This window comes from Prionailurus viverrinus, chromosome X (genome assembly GCF_022837055.1).
Source record: "Prionailurus viverrinus isolate Anna chromosome X, UM_Priviv_1.0, whole genome shotgun sequence".
NCBI lineage: Eukaryota > Metazoa > Chordata > Mammalia > Carnivora > Felidae > Prionailurus > Prionailurus viverrinus.
This window is the reverse complement of record NC_062579.1, coordinates 112,376,985-112,398,370: the sequence shown is the minus strand read 5'-3', so window position 1 is coordinate 112,398,370 and position 21,386 is coordinate 112,376,985. Positions and strand designations below refer to the sequence as shown.

The 21,386-nt window shown below is 40.2% G+C and overlaps 1 long non-coding RNA gene across 2 annotated transcripts in view; it reads left to right on the top strand.

Annotated features, from left to right (window-relative positions):
- Positions 1-6,278: 6,278 nt before the first annotated feature.
- Positions 6,279-21,386, top strand: part of LOC125157648 (uncharacterized) — a 423,940-nt gene continuing 408,832 nt past the window's right edge. For both annotated transcript variants that reach the window (XR_007149029.1, XR_007149030.1), the window contains exon 1: positions 6,279-6,411. This is a non-coding gene — a long non-coding RNA (uncharacterized LOC125157648). The remainder of the gene's footprint in view (positions 6,412-21,386) is intronic.

Genomic DNA, 21,386 nt, shown 5'->3' with positions numbered 1-21,386 from the left:
CTAATAGTCTCAAATGTTTTTGAGTTTATGGATTATCATTCACTGACATAACGGTAGTGAATAGAAAATTAAATGTTAACAGGTTTCTCTAACATTCGTATAAATCTTCCCCCATATTATCAAAAAGAATATATTATATCTATTAATTGGATTATTGGGAAGGATCTCCACGTGCACAGAAACATGTGACATTGGGCAATGCTCAGTGCTCTTTAACTCTTGAAGCATCTGGTTTCACTGGTATAAAATTAGGAGAAAAATAAGATGAATATAAAAAAATACATTAAAAAGTTTAGATAAGTTGTTTAAGGCAGATACTGGTGTTTAAAATTAGATATGTTTGTAAATATGCTTAATTACTCGATTTGAGGTCATTTTACATCTGTAAAATATAACAAAAAAATGCTTCAGTTACTAAATAAGTTATTCATTTTGACCACAACTCAGGTTTCAATTGGATTAGTACAGTTGTGATACAGGCCAATATTCCTAATGTTTTCATTTAAATTATAAAAGCCTTCACTGAATTCGTAAAGACATGGCATGTATGTGGAAACAGATACTGTTGTTTACCTAAAGTTCAAATGTAACTGGATGTCCGCTATTAATGTTTGTTAACTATGGCAAAACTACCATTGAATAATCCAGATTTAGGAAAACATATACTTATTGTGAGCCATCAGCTCTACGAAGATTTTTTTCTCATACAAATTTAAAATGTAACTTAGTTTTTTTTAATTTTTATTTTTTAAATATAATTTATTGTCCACTTAGCCAACATACAGTGTATATTCAGTGTGCCCTTGGTGTCGAGGGTAGATTCCCGTGATTCACGGCTTACATACAACACTCAGTGCTCATCCCAACAAGGGCCCTCTTCACTGCCCATCTCCCATTTTCCCCTCTCCCTCTCAGCTATACAAATATTACAATGAACCTGATATCGTCAAATCTCCCTTGCAGTTACATAGGAGAAACTACTTAACATTTAGAACTACTAACTACCACGTCTGATGAACCGAGAAAATAGAAACATCATAAATATCTAGTCAACTTAGGTAGAAGATCAAAGAGCACAAGCTTTGGGGGGGGGGCATTGTATGAAGCAGAAAAAATACAGTCTGATTCCTCGGGAAATAATATTTTAAAATTAGTCAAATGTCTCAAGAACTACACTGAGATAAAAGAACAAATAAAAGACCATAACTAGTGCAAATAGAAAAAGAGTCATTTCTCATAGGGACTTATGTGCAGAAAAACAATTTGTCTTAGAGAATTAGAGAAGAAGGAGACAATCCGTACTTTCCCCTTGTGTCTTGCTCAGAGTTAAGAGGATTATAAATTTGCTTTCATTGTTTTGGGACTTGAAATGAAATACCGTAATAAAGGATTTCTAGTACGGGCACATTAGTTTAAAGTCACTTATCTCCCTTCTCCTCTTGGAATTCACAAGGAGAATAAAGCCATGGAAATGCACACCTCTTATATGAAGCCAGGAGCAGCCAAAACCCCAAATAATGAAAAGATGTTAGGGCTGCCAAATGCAGTGGAGAGAGGATAGTAGTAAGACCTGCAGTAAGTAGAGAGGATACGCCACACATGCAGACCTCAAAGGTATCTGACAATGAACAATTCTTGAATTTGAAGGCCGGAGCCTGAGATGAAGTGAGTAAATCCCTGTGTACAATAATGGAAATTGTGTGCAAATGTGGGAGCTGCAATTTTGTTCGGGGAAGCATAAAGCGATCACGTAGATAAGAAATTTTAGTTTGAGGAAATATTTTAGAAGAACCAGAAGAAATGGAAAATGATAAAAGAAGCTACGATATATGCATTCATTGATGTGTTACTATCTGGACCATAAGAGGCCCAGAAAGATAGAGAAGTGAAAATACAGAGAAGGAAGTATTTGTAAAGCCAATAAAAATAAATTTCTCAGACTTAACGAAATATACACATAAATAAAATAAGATTTAGAGTATACTAAAAAAAAAAGAGAAATAAATTCACACACACACACACACACACGAGTTAATTTTTAAATGTCAAAGATGGGACACTTGGGTGGCTCAGTCGATTGAGCATCCAACTTCAGCTCAGGGCACGTTCTCCGGGTTCGTGAGTTTGAGCCCCACATTGGGTTCAGTGCTGTCAGTGCAGAGCCTGCTTTAGATCTTCTGTCCCCTTCTCTCTCTGCCCCTCCCTCACTGGCACTCTCTCTCTCTCAAAAATAAACAACAACAAAAAAAGAGGAGTAAATTCTAGAAGTTTGTAGAGAGACATAAAGCAAATCCAAGTCATACTAATATCACATTTTTGAATAGCAGCACATGATGCAAGAAATTGAAGAAAAAGAATATAAAATTAAGCATGTATTTATTTAAACTGTCATTGAAATATAAGTGCGAAATGAAAGTATTCACAGACATACAAGCCATAGAAGTTTTTTGTTACAAGATATTTACAGCCAAAACAGTTACAGATGAAGTACTTAAATAAGAGAAGAAAAAAATTCAAGCAGCTGCTTAAGAACATATGGAAGAGGGACACCTGGGTGGCTCATCGGTTAAGCGTTTGATTTTGGCTCAGGTCATGATCTCGCGGTCTGCGGGTTCAAGCCCCGCATCGGTCTCTGTGCTGACAGTTCAAAGCCTGGAGCCTGTTTGGGATTCTGTGTCTCCCTCTCCCTCTGCCTGTCCCCCACTCGTGCTCTGTCTCTCTCTCTCTCTCTCTCATTCTCTCAAAAACGAATAAACATTAAAAAAAAGAACATATAGAAGAAAAGGTGATAAATTCTCAGGGTAAAGTTTGTTGTGGCAAATGGATGACAGTGAGAGAGCAAGAGAGAGAATGAGACAGAGGGAGAGTAAAGGTAGCCATAATTACACTAAAATAAAAGTCTATTAAATATCAACATGATGGAAATGGGAAAAGGTGGGAATATGAATGATAGTGTGAAAGGATCAAATACAGTCAATCCCATGATTGAGATATATGCGGTTTACAAGAAACATACCTTAATAACAAGAACACATAAGAGTTGAAGGTAAAAGCATGGAAAAAGACATATTAGGCAAAAGTCAGCCAAAAGAAAGCTGGTGTAGCTACATTAACAAGAGAAAAATTAGTTAATTGAAGACAGGGATGGATTGAATCTTGGCAAATAGAAAGGACTCGTGGAAGAAATGCTGATATCCAAATAAAACTGGACTTTTATTAATAGTAATGCACTAATGTTAATTTCTTAGTTTTGAAATGTGTACCGTGACAATGTAAGATGTTCACATTAGTAGAAACCAGGTGAAAATGTATTATACTTGCAACTCTTCCATAAATCTAAAATCATTCCCAAATGAAAACTGTGTCAAAATACAAAACATATTCAAAATCATAGGTTTAGATCCTAGATTCAGAAAACAAAATGTAGAGGTGTAAAATAACATGGAAGGGCACCTGGCTGGATCAGTTGGTAGAGCTTGCAACTTTTGATCTCAGGGTCATGAGTTCAAGCCTTACGTTGGGTATGGAGCCTACTTAAACAAAACAGCAAAACAAAACATAGGAGAAAAACTTCAGGACCTAGGGCTTGGTGAAGAGTTCTTCCACTGACACCAAAAGCACAATCCATAAAAGAAAAAACATGACAAACTGGACTTTGTCAGAATTAAAAACTTCTGTTGTATGTACAGCCTTTTTAAGAGGATGAAACATCAAGCTACAGACTTAGACCATGTATGTATGTTACAAAGCACTCTTGTCTAGAATACGAAGAGAACTCTCAAACCTCAACAATAAAGAGAAAATTCATCTAGAAAATGGGAAAGACCTGAGACATAGCACTGGAGAGGAGATACATGTGGCAAATGAGCTCATGAAAAGATATCCAACATCCATTGACATTAAGGAAATAGAAATTGAGGCCACAATTAGATATCACTACACACCTACTAAAAGAGCTAAAATATAAAATAGCGACAACACCAAATGCTAACAAGGGTGCAGAGAAACGATCTTTTATACATTCCTGGTCGAAACACAAAATGGAACAGCCACTCTGGACAAGCTTGGTGATTTCTTAAAAATTAAACATACCTCACATTGCACTTGCACTTCTGGGTACTTATCCCAGAGAAATGAAAACACGTATTTACACAAGATTTTGTGTACATGATTTCCCTTGGCAGTTCTAATCATAATAGCCAAAACCTGGGGAACAATACATCCCTCAATAGGTAAAAAGCTAGATAAGGTGTGGTGCCCCTCTGTCTCATGCCTTATAACCCCAATCATAACTTAGAAACCATACCAACTATGCTACCCAATTAAAATCTTTGTTGAAGGTGTTTAGAGACTCTCAGCATATCCCCAATCCCATTTATGAAACTACACTAACATAATTCTCCTTGCACTCCCTCTTCTTACCTGCTGTGTTTTTTCACCATAGCATGTATCATCACCTGATACACACACGATGCATTTTACTTCTTTAATCGTTAATTTTCTAGTGCGTTCCTCTACAATGTAGTCTCTACAAGGACAGGAATTTGGTCTGTCTTCAAGTATTGTTGTAACCCAAGCAAATAGTGCCTGGTACATAGAGGTAATTCATTAAAATTTTCTAAATAAATAACTGTCATAGAAATAGATTGTATCCAGCAAATGAAAATATTTACTTATCCTCAATACACTGTAGTTGATTTGAAATATAAGAAAGTGATTATATTAATAACATTTCCAGAAATAATTCCTGGGCTATATAAATCCAGTAAGACCCCCTTTTAAACGACCTCCAACATCCTTAAACGGAAGAATCTGTAAAATATTTAAAGAGGACAAAACTAAAGAGGAAAAGTAAATTGTAAGTTTGCAAAAGTAAAATTAGCTAAATAAAATTAATTAAATTCATTAGTAACTGATAAAAGTATAAAACGACTTAAAGGCAAGCAGAAACTTTACATTTTTCGACTCTTCATTCTGTGCTAAGCTGTTCCATATCCCCACCTTTTTAAACAATTCTTAAGACAGTTTCCCCCATTTTATATGTCTACATTAGTTTATGAACTTATGTGGAAATCTTCACACTTATTCCTATGAAGTTTCATATAATTAGTTCTAGTCTACCATTAATAAAGAAAAGAGCTTTTAAAGTATCTGTTTGGCGGTAGTTACTTGTGCAAACAATTGACATATGACGTATCAGTTTTAGGTGTACAACATAATGATTTTCTATATGTATATACTGCAAAATGATTATCAGAATAAGTTTAGTTAACATCCATCAGCATATTTACAATTTTTTGCTTTGCGATAGGAACTTTTAGGAATATACCAGGAGTGGAAGGTGGGGAAAATAGAGAAAGGTTGGTAAAAGGGTACAAATTTCTAGCTACTGGACAAATAAGGTCTGAAGATCTAATATAAAATATAGTGACTACAGTTGACAACACTGTATTGTATCATGGAAATTCGCTAAGAGACTAGAACTTAAGTGTTCTCGCCAGAGAAAATAAAATCATGAACAAGGAATATATCCCAACAGATTTATTTTTCTTTCATTGCTTTCAAGACTGTTTCATATTTTTTCCCCACAAAGATCTGTAAATATTTTGTTGGATTTGTACTTGAGGATTTCTTTTTCTGTTGCTGTTTTTTGGTGTATTGTCAATGGTATTCTGCCTTTCGTATTCCAATTATTTATTACTGGTATCTAGAAAATCAACCGCATTTTGTATATTGACTTTGAACTTAGCTTCACGGTATCTCTATAAATTCTCATCCGGGCACAGAACAATGAGCTCCATTTCTGTTCGAGCTTCCCAAATTACGGCATTGGTGGATGTGAATACTGAATGTGGGCAAATCACCGAGAAAGGGCACAGCCGCCTTTGAACGCCCTGGTTTGAGTTTCCTGAGCGATGCCCTTTTCGCCAGCAGGGGGCGCGCCAACCCGCCATTTCTGGATCGTGCGGTGCGCATGTGTGGTGGGCCTGCGGATGTCCCCGCCTTTTCCCCAATGAGGACAAGAGCTTAAGTTTCCTGAAGGCTACAGACGTCGTCCTACTGGCTCAGGACAACTTGAACCACGTCCTCAGGGAGCAAGAGGCTTCCTGCCCACCGCCCTGACCGGCCGAGGCCGGGGCTTTGTTGCAGTTTTCCCGGACATTTTTCTAAATTAAAAAAAATATTTTTATTTATTTTTGGGAGAGAGAGACAGAGACAGAGCGACAGTGGGAGGGGGACAGAGAGCGAGGGAGACACAGAACCGGGAGCAGGCTCTAGGCCCTGAGCGGTCAGCCCAGAGCCCAACGCGGTGCTCGAACCAACGATCCGTGAGCTCGTGACCTGAGCCGAGGTCGGACGCTTAAACCGCCTGAGCCACCCAGGCGGCCCTCCCGGACGTTTTGCTGCATTGTGAGTATGGAAACTTTTATTTTCTAGAATATTCCCAGATGCTTTATTCTTTACTTTCTCGTACAAAATTTTAACGAGCATTAATGGGCAAAATAACCCATTTGCCAGGGGTTTTTAACGGTGGAATTCGTAGCATCCTGTATCGTTTTTACGGATTCAAGATTGTTTCTGGGGAGAAATCGCGATACAATTTCAGACAGAGGGGAAACACACAGTAGTGAAATTAAAGAAACAAGTTGGACCAGCCAGTCTTAATGGCATTATATCTCAGCCTGAGGCAAAGAAAAAAAAGTTGCACCCCACTTTGTATTGCTAACTTTTTTTTTTTTTTTTTTTTTTTTTTTTTTTTTTTTTTTTTTTACCGGGGACTGACTCAAAGGAGGGCAACTCTGGGCTTTATCCTTACCCTGTTCCCAAGCCCGCCACAAGCTTTGCCTTGTTAGGCCTTGCCCCACTCAGAAGAGTGCAGCTCATATTATAATCCGTGCAGCGCCACCTTGCTGAGTAGAGCGCCGGCTATGGCCCTGTTTTCTCTGCCTCTTAAAAAAAATTAGAGGTATAGTTGACATACCATGAAATATACCTGTTTCACATTATGCAATTGAGTGAGCTTTAGTAAGTCTAGAGATGTGCGCCCATTACTCCAGTTGAATTGATAACATTGCCTTCAGCTCTAAAAGAAATGTATTGCTGATTTGTATTTGCCTCCTGTTCTACTCCTCGCCCCGGGGAACCGCTGATCTATGTTCTTTAGATTGGAATTTCTGGGTATTTCATATAAATGGAGTCGTATAATAACGTGAGGTATTTTATACCTGTTTCTTTTTCCCAGTTATCGTTTTCAAGACACATAGATGTTGTAGCAGGTTTCAGGACTTCATTCCTTTTTATGGCTGAATACTATTCTGTTGTAGAGATAGACCACATTTTACATATCCGTCAGTTGATGGACATTTGGGTGGTTTCCCATTTTTCACTCTTGTGAACAATGCTACCCTGAACATTCATGTGCAAGTTCTGGGCTGGACCTATTTTTATTTACCTTGGGTATGTCGCTAGGCGTGAAAGTGCTGGATCATAGGGAGACTCTATGTTTAGCATTTTGAAGAATAGCTGACGTGTTTTCCAAAGTGGCTGAATTATTTTATGGTCTTAATGACAGTGTGTGATTATTCCAGTTCCTCCTTGTCCTCACCAATACTTGTTACAGTCTGTCTTTTTTTGCTATAACCTAGTGACTACAAAGTGGTATCTCATTTTATTTTTAATTTACATTTCCCTGATAACCAATCATACTGATCACTGTATGTGCTTATTGATCAGTAGCATGTATTCTTTGGCTAAATATCTGTTCAAATCCATTTCCCTTACTTTTTGAAAGTTGTATTTTTAGGTAATCTCTCCACCCAGCCCAGGCCCCCAACTCACAACTCTGACACCAAGAATCGCATACTCTACTGACTGAGCTAGCCAGGTGCCCCTCAGTCTGATTTTTTAAAAGGTTCTATTTGAATCACCCGTCGCTCATCACAAATGTACTCCTTAATCCCCATCGTCTATTTTACCCATCCCACCACCCACCTCCTGTCTAGTAACCGTCAGTTTGTTCTCTATAGTTAAGAGGCTGTTTCTTTATCTCTGTTTTTTCCCTTGTTCGCTTTGCTTCTTAAATTCCACATGAGTGAAATCATCTGGTATTTCTTTCTCTGAGTTATTTCACTTGGCATTATACTCTAGTTCCATCCATGTCATTGCAAATGACAAGATTTCAATTTTTTATGGCTGAATATTCCAGTGTGTGTGTGTGTGTGTGTGTGTGTGTGTGTGTATGTGTGTGTATCACATCTAAGTTATCCATTAGTCTATCAATGGACACTTGGGCTGCTTCCATAACTTGGCTATTGGAAATAATGCTGCTGTAAACATAGGGGTTCATGTACCCTTTGAATTAGTGCTTTTGTATTCTTTGGGTAAATACCCAATAGTGTGATTGGTGGATTGTAGGGTAGTTCTGTTTTTACATTTTGAGGAATCTTCATACTGTTTTCCACAGCGGCTGCACCAGTTTCCATTCTCACCAACAGTGCACGAGTGTTCCTTTTTCTCCATATCCTCGCCAGCACCTGTTGTTCCTTGTGTTTTTGATTTTAGCCATTTAAAAAAGTTTAAATCCAAGTTAGTTAACATATAGTAGAATCCGGAGTAGAATTTAGTGATTCATCACTTCCATATAACACCCAGTGCTCATCCCAACAAGCGCCCTCCTTAATGCCCATCACCCATTTAGCCCACCCCCTACCTCCCCTCCAGCAACCCTCAGTTTGTTCTCTGTATTTAAGAGTGTCTTAGGGTTTGCCTCCCTCTCTGTTTTTATCTTACTTTTCCTTCCCTTCCCCTATGTTCATCTGTTGTGTTTCTTAATTCCACATATGAGTGAAATCATATGATATTTGTCTTTCTCTGACTGACTTATTTGACTTAGCATAATACACTCTAATTCCATCCACATTGTTGCAAATGACAAGATTTCATTCTTTTTGATCACAGTAATATTCCATTATATATATATATATTCCATTTTATACACACACACACACACACACACACACACACACACACCACATCTTCTTAATCCATTCATCAGTTGATGGACATTTGGGCTCTTTCCATAATTTGGCTATTGTTGAGAGTGCTACTGTAAAATAAACATTGGGGTGCAAGTACCCCTTCGAATCAGCATTTTTGTATCCTTTAGATAAATACCTAGTAGTGCAATTGCTGGGTTGTAGGGTACTTTTTAAAAAATTTTTTTTTTCAACGTTTATTTATTTTTGGGACAGAGAGAGACAGAGCATGAACGGGGGAGGGGCAGAGAGAGAGGGAGACACAGAATCGGAAACAGGCTCCAGGCTCTGAGCCATCAGCCCAGAGCCCGACGCGGGGCTCGAACTCCCGGACCGGGAGATCGTGACCTGGCTGAAGTCGGACGCTTAACCGACTGCGCCACCCAGGCGCCCCATGTAGGGTACTTTTTTTTTTTTTTTTTTTTTTTTTTTCAACGTTTTTTATTTTTATTTTTGGGACAGAGAGAGACAGAGCATGAACGGGGGAGGGGCAGAGAGAGAGGGAGACACAGAATCGGAAACAGGCTCCAGGCTCTGAGCCATCAGCCCAGAGCCTGACGTGGGGCTCGAACTCCCGGACCGGGAGATCGTGACCTGGCTGAAGTCGGAGGCTCAACCGACTGCGCCACCCAGGCGCCCCTGTAGGGTACTTTTTTAAACAATTTCTTGGGGGAACCCTCCACACTGTTTTCCAGAGTGGCTGTACCAGTTTGCATTCCCACCAACAGTGCAGGAGGGTTTCTCTTTCTCTGCATCCTTGCCAACATCTGTTGTTTTTCCTGAGTTTTTCATTTTAACCATTCTGATAGGTATGAGGTGGTATCTTATTGTATTTTTGATTTGCATTTCCCTGATGATAAATGATGTTAGAAATAAGCCCATTGACTCAACCAAAGGAAGGACGCGGAGACTTGGAGCACAGTGAAGCGAGCCTTTAATCAAAGTCCTTGCAAGAGCAGGTATCCAATGGACAGGCAGTTACAGCAGACGATTTATCTCCTAGCGTGTAAGTCCCTCCCCTGGTTTCTCATTGGCTGAGTACTATGGAGGTTACAGCCTTACCCGGAAGTCACCTGTGCACATGGGAGACAAAAAGTAGTCTGATTGGAACAAATGTGGTTTCCTGAGGTGACACAGACACTTTCAGTCCCTCCTCCCTTTGTTCCTTGGCACATGCTCCTTGCAAAGCTTGTGAAACAGAGAGGGGAAGAAGAACCAGAAAGTGAAGTGTCTAAATGTTTGGGACTCCATTGTGGTGGGGGTATGGGGTTTGTACATATTTCCAATAGATTGTAAACCTACTGTTAATAAGACAGCACAGCTTTTATTTGGTATTTCTGAAAATGAATCATCTCCCTTACTTCTCGCAAGTGATGAAGAGCATCTTTTCATGTGTCTTTTGGCCACCTGTATGTCTTTTTTTTTTAAATTAAAAAAAATTTTTTTTAACATTTATTTACTTTTGAGACAGAGAGAGACAGAGCATGAACGGGGGAGGGTCAGAGAGAGGGAGACACAGAATCTGAAACAGGCTCCAGGCTCTGAACTGTCAGTACGGAGCACGCGGGGCTCCAACTCACGAGCCGTGAGATCATGACCTGAGCCGAAGTCGGACGCTTAACCGACTGAGCCGCCCAGGCGCCCCTGTATGTCTTCTTTAGAAAAATGTCTGTTCATGTGTTCTGCCCATTTTTTTAAATTGGATTATTCATTTTTTGGGTATTAAGTTGTATAAGTTCTTTATATATTTTGGATGCTAAGCCTTTATCAGATATGTCATTTGCAGATATCTTCTCCCATTGAGCAAGTTGCGTTTTAGTTTTGTTGATTGTTTGCTTTGTTGTGCAGAAGCTTTTTATTTTGATATAGTCCCAATAGTTTTTTATTTTGATATAGTCCCAATAGTTTACTTTTGCTTTTGTTTCCCTTGCCTCAGGAGAGACATATCTAGAAAAATGTTGCTATGGCTGATGTCAAAGAAGTTACTGCCTGTGTTCTCTTCTAGAATTTTTGTGGTTTCTGGTCTTACGTTTAAGCCTTTAATCCATTTTGAATTTATTTTTGTGTATGGTGTAAGAAAGTGGCCTAATTTCATTCTTTTGCATGTTGCTGTTCAATTTTCCCAACATCATTTGTTGAAGAGACTGTCTTTTTTCTCATTGGATATTCTTTCCTTGACCATAGAGTTGTAGAATTGTGGCCTGGTTCTAGCACTTACTAGCATCATGAATTTGGTGAATTCACGTAATATTTCTGAGTTTCTGTTTATTTTTTAGAAGGGTTATGATAATGATAGAAACCAGTGTAAGAACTAAAGGATATAATATATTTGCAAGCATGTAGAAAGAATGTATAATTCAGTGCACTTGGTATTCCTCAAGCCATGGCTTTTCCTTTTGTAGAGTGTTTAAATTGATGTGGGGAACAAAGGCAAAAGAAAAAAAAATCTCCTTATAACTTACAGCCTATTGACAAGTCCTTGAGCTAGGCAGAGTGACCTTCCTCTAAGAACTCAGTTGATACTTTGCTAAAGACAAAAGGCAATCAGGGCGCCTGGGTGGTTTAGTCGGTTAAGCGTTGGACATTGGCTCAGGTCATGATCAGGCGGTCCGTGGGTTCAGGCTCCATGTCGGGTTCTGTGCTGCCAGCTCAGAGGCTGGAGCCTGCTTCAGATTCTGTGTCTCTGTCTCTCTCTGCGCCTCCCTTGCTCGTGCTTTGTTTCTCTCTCTCTAAAAAAGAAATAAACATTAAAAAAAAAATTACAAAAGGCAATCTTAGTTTAACATTAATCCAACCTTCAGGATCCCGTAAGTCTCCTTTAACATATAAAAATTCCTTTGAAAACTTCCTTTCTCTCTCCCTCCCCCAAGATTATATGTTAGCAATCATCCTCCAAGCATAGGGCCCACTGATACACATCCGAGGGGTCTCATGACTGAGGTTTACTAGACAGTAATAACTGACCTAACAACAGCTAGCCCCTCAAGGGCCTGGAAACCTTGCTACCAAATTCCTTAGAGACTTACTCTCTCCCTAACCCCCTCCCAACTTGAAATATGCAATCAGTCTTCCCTTACAACCCCAGTGCAGCTCTTTCTGCCCATGGCTTCTGTGCCTACGCTTTAATAAAACCACCTATTTGCACTGCAGACTTCTCGAGAATTCTTTCCTGACTGTTTGCTCCAAACCCCAACATCTGTACATCATAAATGATTTTCATATCATCTATATTTCATTATCTTTTCATCGTTCTTATTGATGAGGGAGCCTGGGGCAAGCTGAGGACAAAGTACAGGCTAACAGTACCCTCCCCCCTCCCCAGGTGGGAAACGTGTGATATTCCTCAGACTCTCCCGGCTGCCCAAGAACAGGGGAAACGAAAGAAAGCAGCTGGTTGACTGATAGAGATCACAGTCCTGCAGGACAGGAGTCTCCTTCAGTTTACCGAGAACTTGGTAAACCGCAGGAAAGAGGCAATCTTACCCATAGCCTGATCCCCAGAAACCCATAGACTCCGTTTCCTGGAGCCCTAATATCACCCTCATCAAGATGGAAGGGGTTTCAGCGCTCGCCATGGTGATGTGGGAAACTAAGGCAAAAGTGAAAAATGAAATTCCCTTACTGCCTACAGCCCACGGACAAGTCCTCGAGACCGGCAGAGCGACCTCCCTCTAGGAGCTCAGCTGCCTCGATGACGACACTTTGCGGGGGGCAAAAGGGAATCTTGGCTTAACGTTATCCTGACCCCCCAGGATCCTGTGAGTCCCTTTAAACACATAAAAATTACTTTGCAAACCTCCTTTATCTTTAACCCCCAAGTATATGTTGGCAGTTATGCTCCAAGCCTATGGCCCCTGATACACATCTGAAGGGTCTCATGACTGAGCTTTTACTGAACAGTAATGAATGGTGCTTTCCTAACAACAGCTAGCCCCTCACGGTCCTGGAAACCTCGCTTCCAAAATTCCTTAAAGACTTACACTGTCCCTAACCCCCTCCCATCCTGAAGGTATATAATCAGTCACCCTTTACAACCCCAGTGCAGCTCTTTCTGCCCAAGCTTCCTGTCTCTGTGCTTGAATAAAAGCACCTTTTTTGCACTAAACGTGTATTCAAGAATTCTTTCTTCGCTGTCAGCTCCGAGCCACCACCGTCACCCTAAAACCCCATCATTAATGTTTAAAATTTTTTTTAAATTTTGTTTTTGAGAGAAAGAGAGAGAGCAAGTAGGGGAGGATATACTACTTGTCCACAAGGAAGAATATTTTTTCTTGCTGCCTAGAAGGTATGGGTTGTTTGTACCCTAATAAAAGGGGAAAAATCACTTTGTTAATAGCAAAATAAAGCATGATCTTAGGTGTTTAAAGTGGAATGATTTAATTTTTTTTAATGTTTATTTATTTTTGAGGGGGGGAGGGGCAGAGAGAGAGGGAGACGCAGAATCCGAAGCAGGCTCCAGGCTCTGAGCTGGCAGCATGGAGCCCACACGGGACTCGAACCCACGAACCGCATCTCGAGATCATGACCTGAGTCGAAGGCAGAGGCTTAACCGACTGAGGCACCCAGGCGCCCCTATTGTCTTTTCATCATTCTTATTAGTGAAAGTGGCTAAGCTGTGCTAACTATTCTTTCATGTCATAATAGAGTGTCAGGTCTGTCTTAGTCCATTTGGGCTGCTATCACAAAATGCCAGAGACTGTGTGACTTGTAAACACGAGAGATTTATTTCTCAGAGTTCTGGAAGAGGGAAGTCAGAGATCAGAGTGCCAGCCTGGTCAGGTGAGGGCACTTTCCTGGGCTGCAGAGTTCTTGCTGTGTCCTTATGTGGCAGAAGGGGCCACAGATGTTCCTAAGGCCTCTTTTACAAGGCACTAATCCCATTCACGAGGGCTCCACTGTCATGACCGTGTAGGGGAAGAAAAATTACTTTTCCTTCTACCATTCTAGGTTCTTGGCTGAGACCTGCCTCTGTAATAAAGCTAGATGAATGGGAGAGAAACAGAAGTTTAATAATATGTATGTGTTTTGTATACATGTGAGAAACCCTGGAAAATTGAGTAACTCCCTGAAATGGCCTGAGCCACCGCTTTAAATACCATCTCTAGCAAAAGACAAAAGAAAGATCTGGGGGTGGAGGGAGCCAGTTATGGGAAATAACCAGAAAAAGCACAGTAAACGAGGGTGAGGTTGCTATGCAGATTTAAGTCATCGCCTTCTCCATTGGTAAGAGTTTCTATAGATTAGAGACATCCTCTTCCTGGTACAGAAAGGGAGACACCCTTACGGATGGGGATTCCCTTATAAATGTAAATGTTCCTTACAAAAGGATAACTTCTACTTGGTTTTCACAGCTAGTCTTGTCTGCTTTTTCTTAAAAATAACTAGCTCAAGAAAATCTACTTGCTAAAAAGGCATATTTTGAAGTGACATTCTCCCCCTTCAACCTAATCACTTCCCCAATACCCTCTCTACTAATAGAAACACCTCTAAGGAGTTAGGATCCCACCATTTGAATTTTGGAAAGGCACAAACATTCAGACCATAGCAAGGTCTCGATGTAAAATTCTAACTTTTGTGGCTGCAACTGTGTGAAGACCCGTGACGAAAATAGGGGTTTATAAAATAAAATAAAAATCAATTTCAAATCAATACGAGGATCGTATATTGGCAATATGTATCTGGAAGGCCACTCAGTCCCAACTGTACAGAACTAGTGGAAAAATAACTCAGGATATTTAAGGTCCATTAGTCACTACCATAAGTACTGTAGTTCCTGCTTAATTAACCCTGACTGGAAATTTTCCATATCACATGAGATTAAAAACCCTTTGAGTTCATAAGGAATGTACATTTTGATAGAGACCAGTAGGAAGAAAACATGTCATTACGTCACATATACAAAGCTTTGTGGATAAAGAGAGAACTGTAATACTGTAGCTTTATCACTAAATACATAAGCCAAAGCAACTTAAGTGATTATTTACAATGTATTATTCTCAGATGCTATTTTTAATAGTCTGAGTATAAAGGTTCTTGCTCATTAAAAACAATCTATTATGTGAGTTACTGAAAGCTGGTAGTGGTAGCGGAGTGGATTCCAGATGATTGCTTTTTTACTTTCTTTATCTACAGGGATAAGCTGATACGATTCTCATCTTTTACAATGGACTCTAGAAGGAGCCTAAAAGGGTTTTGGGGAACACACACCTTAGTTTGAGTCCCACTGCAACCATTAGTAGCCTGGTCACCTTTTTTTTAATGTTTATTTTTGAGAGAGAGACAGAGACAGAGAGAGAGAGACAGAGAGAGAGAGACAGAGCACGAGCAGAGCAGGGGAGGGGCAGAGTGAGAGGGAGACACAGAATCCGAAGCAGGCTCCGGGCTCCGAACTGTCAGCACAGAGCCCAACGCAGGGCTGGAACTCATGAACCCTGAGATCATGACCTGAGCCGAAGTCCGATACTTAACCAATCGACTAAGCCACACAGGCGCCCCCTCCCCCTTGTTACTTTTTTAATTTGCATATACTTGACACACAGTGTTACCATAGTAGACTTACCACTTTGATCAAGTTAGTTTTTCTAAGTCACACTTCTCCCATCTGTAAAGTGAAACTACTGATAGCTCTCATGCATGGTCTTTAGTAAGATGATACGTACGTAAGGGACTTCGTGCTGTGCCTGTTAATAGAAGACACCCCAAACACCAGCTATTAATATTATTAGGTCACCTATCACACAAAATGAATTAGAATATTTTTTCTAATATGCTTAGTTAATAAAGGCATTTTTTTAGATGACTAAAATGTTTACTAGGAAGATTCCTTTTTTCCGAGCACAGTCGACACATGAGGTTACGTTGATTTCAAGTGTACGGCATAGCGATTCCACAGCTGTGCACGATGCTGTGCTCAGCACAAGCACAGCTATTGTCGTCACATGCAGCGCTGTTACGGTGCCATAGAGGTTATTCCCTGTGCTGCATAGGAAAGATCCTTTTATTTTTTTATTATTTTTAAAAAATATTTTGAGAGAGAGCACATGTGCATGAGTGGGGGAGGGGCAGAGAGCGAGTGAGAGAGAATCCCAAGCAGGCTTTGCGCTGTCAGCACAGAGCCCGATGCGGGGTTCCATCTCACAAACCATGAGGTCATGAGCTGAGCCAAAATCAAGAGTCCTGGACGCTCAACCGACGGAGCCACCCAGACACCCCAGGAAAATTCCTTTTAAAGTGAGTTTTTTTAAATGTGAATGACAAAAAAATGCTTTATTCGTTTATTTTTCTTCCATTCAACAAATGTTTGTTGAATGTCTGAGATGAATATCAGAGATTTGAGTATGAATAAAACGGACAAAATACTCTCACAGATCTTACTTCCTAATCAGATTGAGAGAGACCATGAACAGAGTGTGCATGTGTATCTAGATAGATATCCTATTTAGATTTGTGTGGTCATGTATATCTATCTAGATATCTAGATATCTTATATCTGAGATGGTGACCATAAGCACTATGGAGAAGAAAATCAAGGAAGGGGGTTAAGGAGTGCTGGGGAATGTGACTTTGGTAATTTATTAGTGTGCTCAAGTACAGCCTCACTGATAAGGTGATTTTTTTTTTAGTGAAGGCAGATCTAAAGGAAACGAGTAGTAGAGCTAGGAAGATATAATGAGAAAGAACATTCTAGGAAGAGAATAGTGATTACAGAGTCCCTGAGGTGGAAGCGTTTGTGGCGTTTTGGGGGTATCCTAGGCAGCTGGAGCACGTGAGCCAAGTGGAAACTGGAAGGAGGGAGTCAGGTAATGCAGAGCCTTTAGGAGACTGTAGAGACTTTGGCTTTGTCTCTGAGTGAAATGAGAAAACTGCAATGTTTTCAGCAAAGACGTGACATAATGCAGCTTAAGCTGTGAAAATATTCCATCGTCTCATCTAGAACATCTGAAACTAAACGTAGTTTTGACTCAGCACACAGGTGCCGTGTTCTGCGATGCCACAACCACTGCCTAGTGGAAAAGTGCTTTGAAAGTCATATCGACTCTAGAAAACCTCTATGAAGCCATGTGGGTAATAAAACAACCCCCTTTCTCAGTTACACTAGTTTCGTATTTTGGTTGGTTAGAACATGGGTCTAAACTTTTCATTCATCTTAAAAAAAAATCCATAACCATTATGGTATTCCTACCGTAACCTGCAGTCCCATGTTCTTGATCATACGTGGATCCAGGTAAGGCATAGTTGTATTATTCTATATCTGACTCTGAATTTATCTACAGTCAGCTGGCGATAGGAGCAGAGTTATATCTCATTCATTCAGTCTATAAATTTTTATTAAATGTCTACTGTATGTCAGACATTACTATAGCTGGAAAGTCAGCGGTGAACAAAGAAAGAAAATCTCTAGTTTAGTAGACTTTACATTCTAGTAGGAAGATACAGAAAATAAGCAAATAAATCATCTATCAACTTGATAAATGCTCTAGAAAAATAATGCATGGTAAGGGACGTATGGAATATTAGGAGGAGAGTGTTGCTATTTTGTATGTAGTGATCTTTTTCTTTTAAGGTGACATTTGAGCACAGACCTGAAGGAAGTGAAGGAACAAGCCATGCAGATATTTGGAGACAGAACAGTGTGTTCTAGGCAGGGAAAAGTCCAAAGTGCCCCCAAATACTATTTATGACATGTTAGGATTAGACTAGGGTTGGGCTAGGATTGGGGATACCAACCAGGAAGCCCTTTCATCAAGAGTGCAATCAGTGAAGGGGTGAGTGTTACACAGTGAGTTCAGAGAAGTAGCCAGAAGGTTGACAGTGGCAGGGATTGTCTGGTAGAGTATGGATTTTGAATTTTATTCAGGAAAAGTTAAGAAGCCATCGCAGTTTTGAGCAGAGATTTGGTACAGTGACTTATGTTTAATCAAATATCTTTGGCTGATTTGTTTTATGATCAGATTGTCATCTGGGTCAAAAGGACAGAAGCAGGGAGACCAGTTTGAAGGCTATTGCAATAATCCAGTCTAGAGGTAATATTTAGACCATAATGTTGTTATTGGGATCTGGAATCGACTTATTTCTAGAAATCTTTTTAAGTGCTAATGGACAAGATTGGTTGTGTGAATGAAATTGAGGAGTCAAAGTTAACTCCAAAGTTTTTGCCTGAGCATCTGATAGAGTGGAAATACCATTAAGGGAGATAAGGTGTTGGTGGGTATTCAAGGACATGTTACAGACATGGCAAATTCAAGATGCCTATTAGATATCCAAGTGGAGGTGGTAAGTATATAGTTGGATATTTCATTCTGGAGCTCAAGGGAGATGTTGGATCTGGCCCGGAACCATGTAGTTGGGATTCATGAGACTGTAGATGGATTTAATGTCATGAGAAAAGATGAAATCGCTTAGAAAGGAAATGTACCTAGAGTTCATAGATGGATGCAGAGTTGGGGAAGAGCTTCTTGGTGTTTAATCCCACACCCCACTCTCGCACCATCACCCTGTTATGGAAATATTATCATCTATGTCCCATTGCTCCCACAAGAGGGGAAAGCTGCACCTAGCCTAGCACCAGCTCTGTGCTGCAGCCTGACCGGATGGAGAACCGCTAACAAGTGCAGGCAAGCTGGGCCTCTCCTGAATGTTCTCCCCTCCTCCTGCCTCTACCCTACTCCGCAGTTAGGCACTTGCAGCAGGAAATTATATGGTCACCCTATATATGAAACACACAAGACAGAGGCGTACATGAAATGAAACTAAAGGGATGCGAAATTATGGATGAGACATATAAGCTAAAGGAAAGATATTATTGCAACTTTATGTCAGATAAAATAGAATTGAAGTGAAAACATCATAAAAGACAAATGTGTTATTATTTAATGATAACAGGAAAAATGGATCAAGAAGATGTAAATATCATGAGAACAGACCTATAAAGCTGTAAATAATAGAACCACAGAGAAAAGACATGTCAAAAATTTTAGGTGGTAATATGAACACATTTCTATTGGGAATTGCTGGACAAGTATACAGAAATCCCTTGATGAATTAGAAGATTAAAATAATACCGGAAGGGAGGTGATAAAAAGTAGTAGCTAAAAGCATAGATTCTGAAGACAGACAGCCTGGGTTGAAATCCCATCTCTACTCTCTGCTAGCTGAGTGACTTTGGGAAAATTATTTAACATTTCTTTGCCTCAGTGTTTTTTTTTTTCCTTCGTGAAATTGGGTTTTGGTGAGGAAGGAATGAGTTATATTTAAACTGTTTAGACAGTATCAGATGCACATTAATTATCATCAATAAATGTGTATTGATTTATACCCAACAGAGAGTAAACAGTATTTTTATAGTTAGATGTAATGAGCATATAACATTGTATTAGTTGTAGGTATACAGGAATATATGTTATTTTTAACACAAATGGAACATTCACAAATTCAAGCATGACACAAAAGAAATCTAAGTTCTTTAAAAAAATTTTTTTAAAATGTTTATTTATTTTTGACACAGAGAGAGAGACAGAGCATGAGCAGGGGAGGGGCAGAGAGAGAGGGAGACACAGAATCTGAAGCAGGCTCCAGGCTCTGAGCTGTCAGCATAGAGCCCGACGTGGGGCTCGAACTCACAGACCACGAGATCATGACCCGAGCTGAAGTCAGAACCTCAACCAGCTGAGCCATCCAGGTGCCCCAAGAAATCTAAATAAGTTCTAAAGAATCAGCATCATACAGGATATAATCCCCTGACCACAATGAAATTAAAATCAGATATCAATCAAAGGAGACAACTTAAAAAGGCCTTGTCTGAAAAAATATGCTAATAACATTTAAATTTAAAAGTGTAAATAAGGGAAAGAATGGAATACTTCAGTGGGAGTGATGATAAAAACAATACGTGTCAAAATGTGCGGATGACAGTGAACACAGAACTTGGGGAGATGTGTGTGTTTGTGTGTGTGTGTGTGTGTGTGTGTGTAGTGAACTTCCATGGAAAAGGAATTGGACTCTTACTTCCGGGGCTGGACTTGATGTTACTATACAGCACACTGACACAATGCCACAGTTACTGAGCAACAGGGATTATTTTTCCCTTGCTGGAATTCCCATGTCTGCCGTCACAGACACAAGTTGCATAGTTTATCTGTGTGCTATCTTCTAATTCTGTATAAATAGGACTGTTGCTAACAATGCAGCCTGAATTGGCAAGGGGGGACTTTGGTTATATATTGTGTCTCTTTTGTCATAAAATTAGGGAGTAATATAAATTGAAATTTTCCATTATGAAGTTGAACTTTACTGATACTGTTGTCACATCCCTGCTTGCCACCATCTTTTACAAAATATTCAACCACTGGCTCTTGTCTCACTTTTTTGTTCATGTATTAAGTTTTATTTGGGGGCGGGGGGCGTTTTTAATTTGTGTGGAGTCTGTGTAAAGGTAGCTGAAAGGATAAAGAAATGAGGTGTGTGCCAGCAAAGTGGCCTTTTACTAGGAATGTATTTCAAACTAGTGTCAAGGTGGTGAAGTTTTGGGGTGATGGGGGGTTCATGGGTCTGGAGCCGACAGCCAAGAAAGAATTCTTGAAGACGTCTTTGGTGCAATAAGGTGATTTTATTAAAGCAGGGGGGGCAGGACCCGTGGGCAGGAAGAGCTGCACTGGGGTGGTGACGGGTAACTCATTATATACCTCCAGGTGGGGAGGGGGTCAGGGACAGAGTAAGTCTCTAAGGAATTCCGGAAGCCAGGTTTCCAGGACCTGGAGGGGCTAGCCTTTGCTAGGGAAACACCATTTATTATCATTTAATAAAACCTTAGTCATGAGACCCTTCAGATGTATATGGGGGTGTGCATAAGCTTGGGGGTATTATCATTGCCTGCACGTATCTTGGGGGCAGTGGAGGTAAAGGAAGGAGAGTTACAGAATCCCCGAGGTTGGGATAATGTTGAGCTAAGGTTCTCTTTCGCCCCCAGCAAAGTGTCATCCCTGAGGCAGCTGAGCTCCTAGAGGGAGGTCGCTCTGCCGGTCTCGAGGACTTGTCCATGGGCTGTAGGCAGTAGGGGAATTTCATTTTTCATTTGCCTTACTTTCCCACATCACCCTGGCAAGCACTTAAACCCTTTTTCTTTGTTCTGGGGTAGCCAGGAGTGTCTGAGGAGTATCACACATACTCCACTGGCGGGGAGGGGAAGGGCGGGGCGTGTGCCAGCCTGTATTTTGCCCTCAGCTTGCCCCATGCTCCCTCATCAAAGGATAAAACATAGCTGGACCCTAGTTAAAGTTAATGACAGATTTTAACCAGAAGCATACTTGTGTAGTAGATAAGAAAGTCCAGCATGAACAGAACTCAACTTCAATT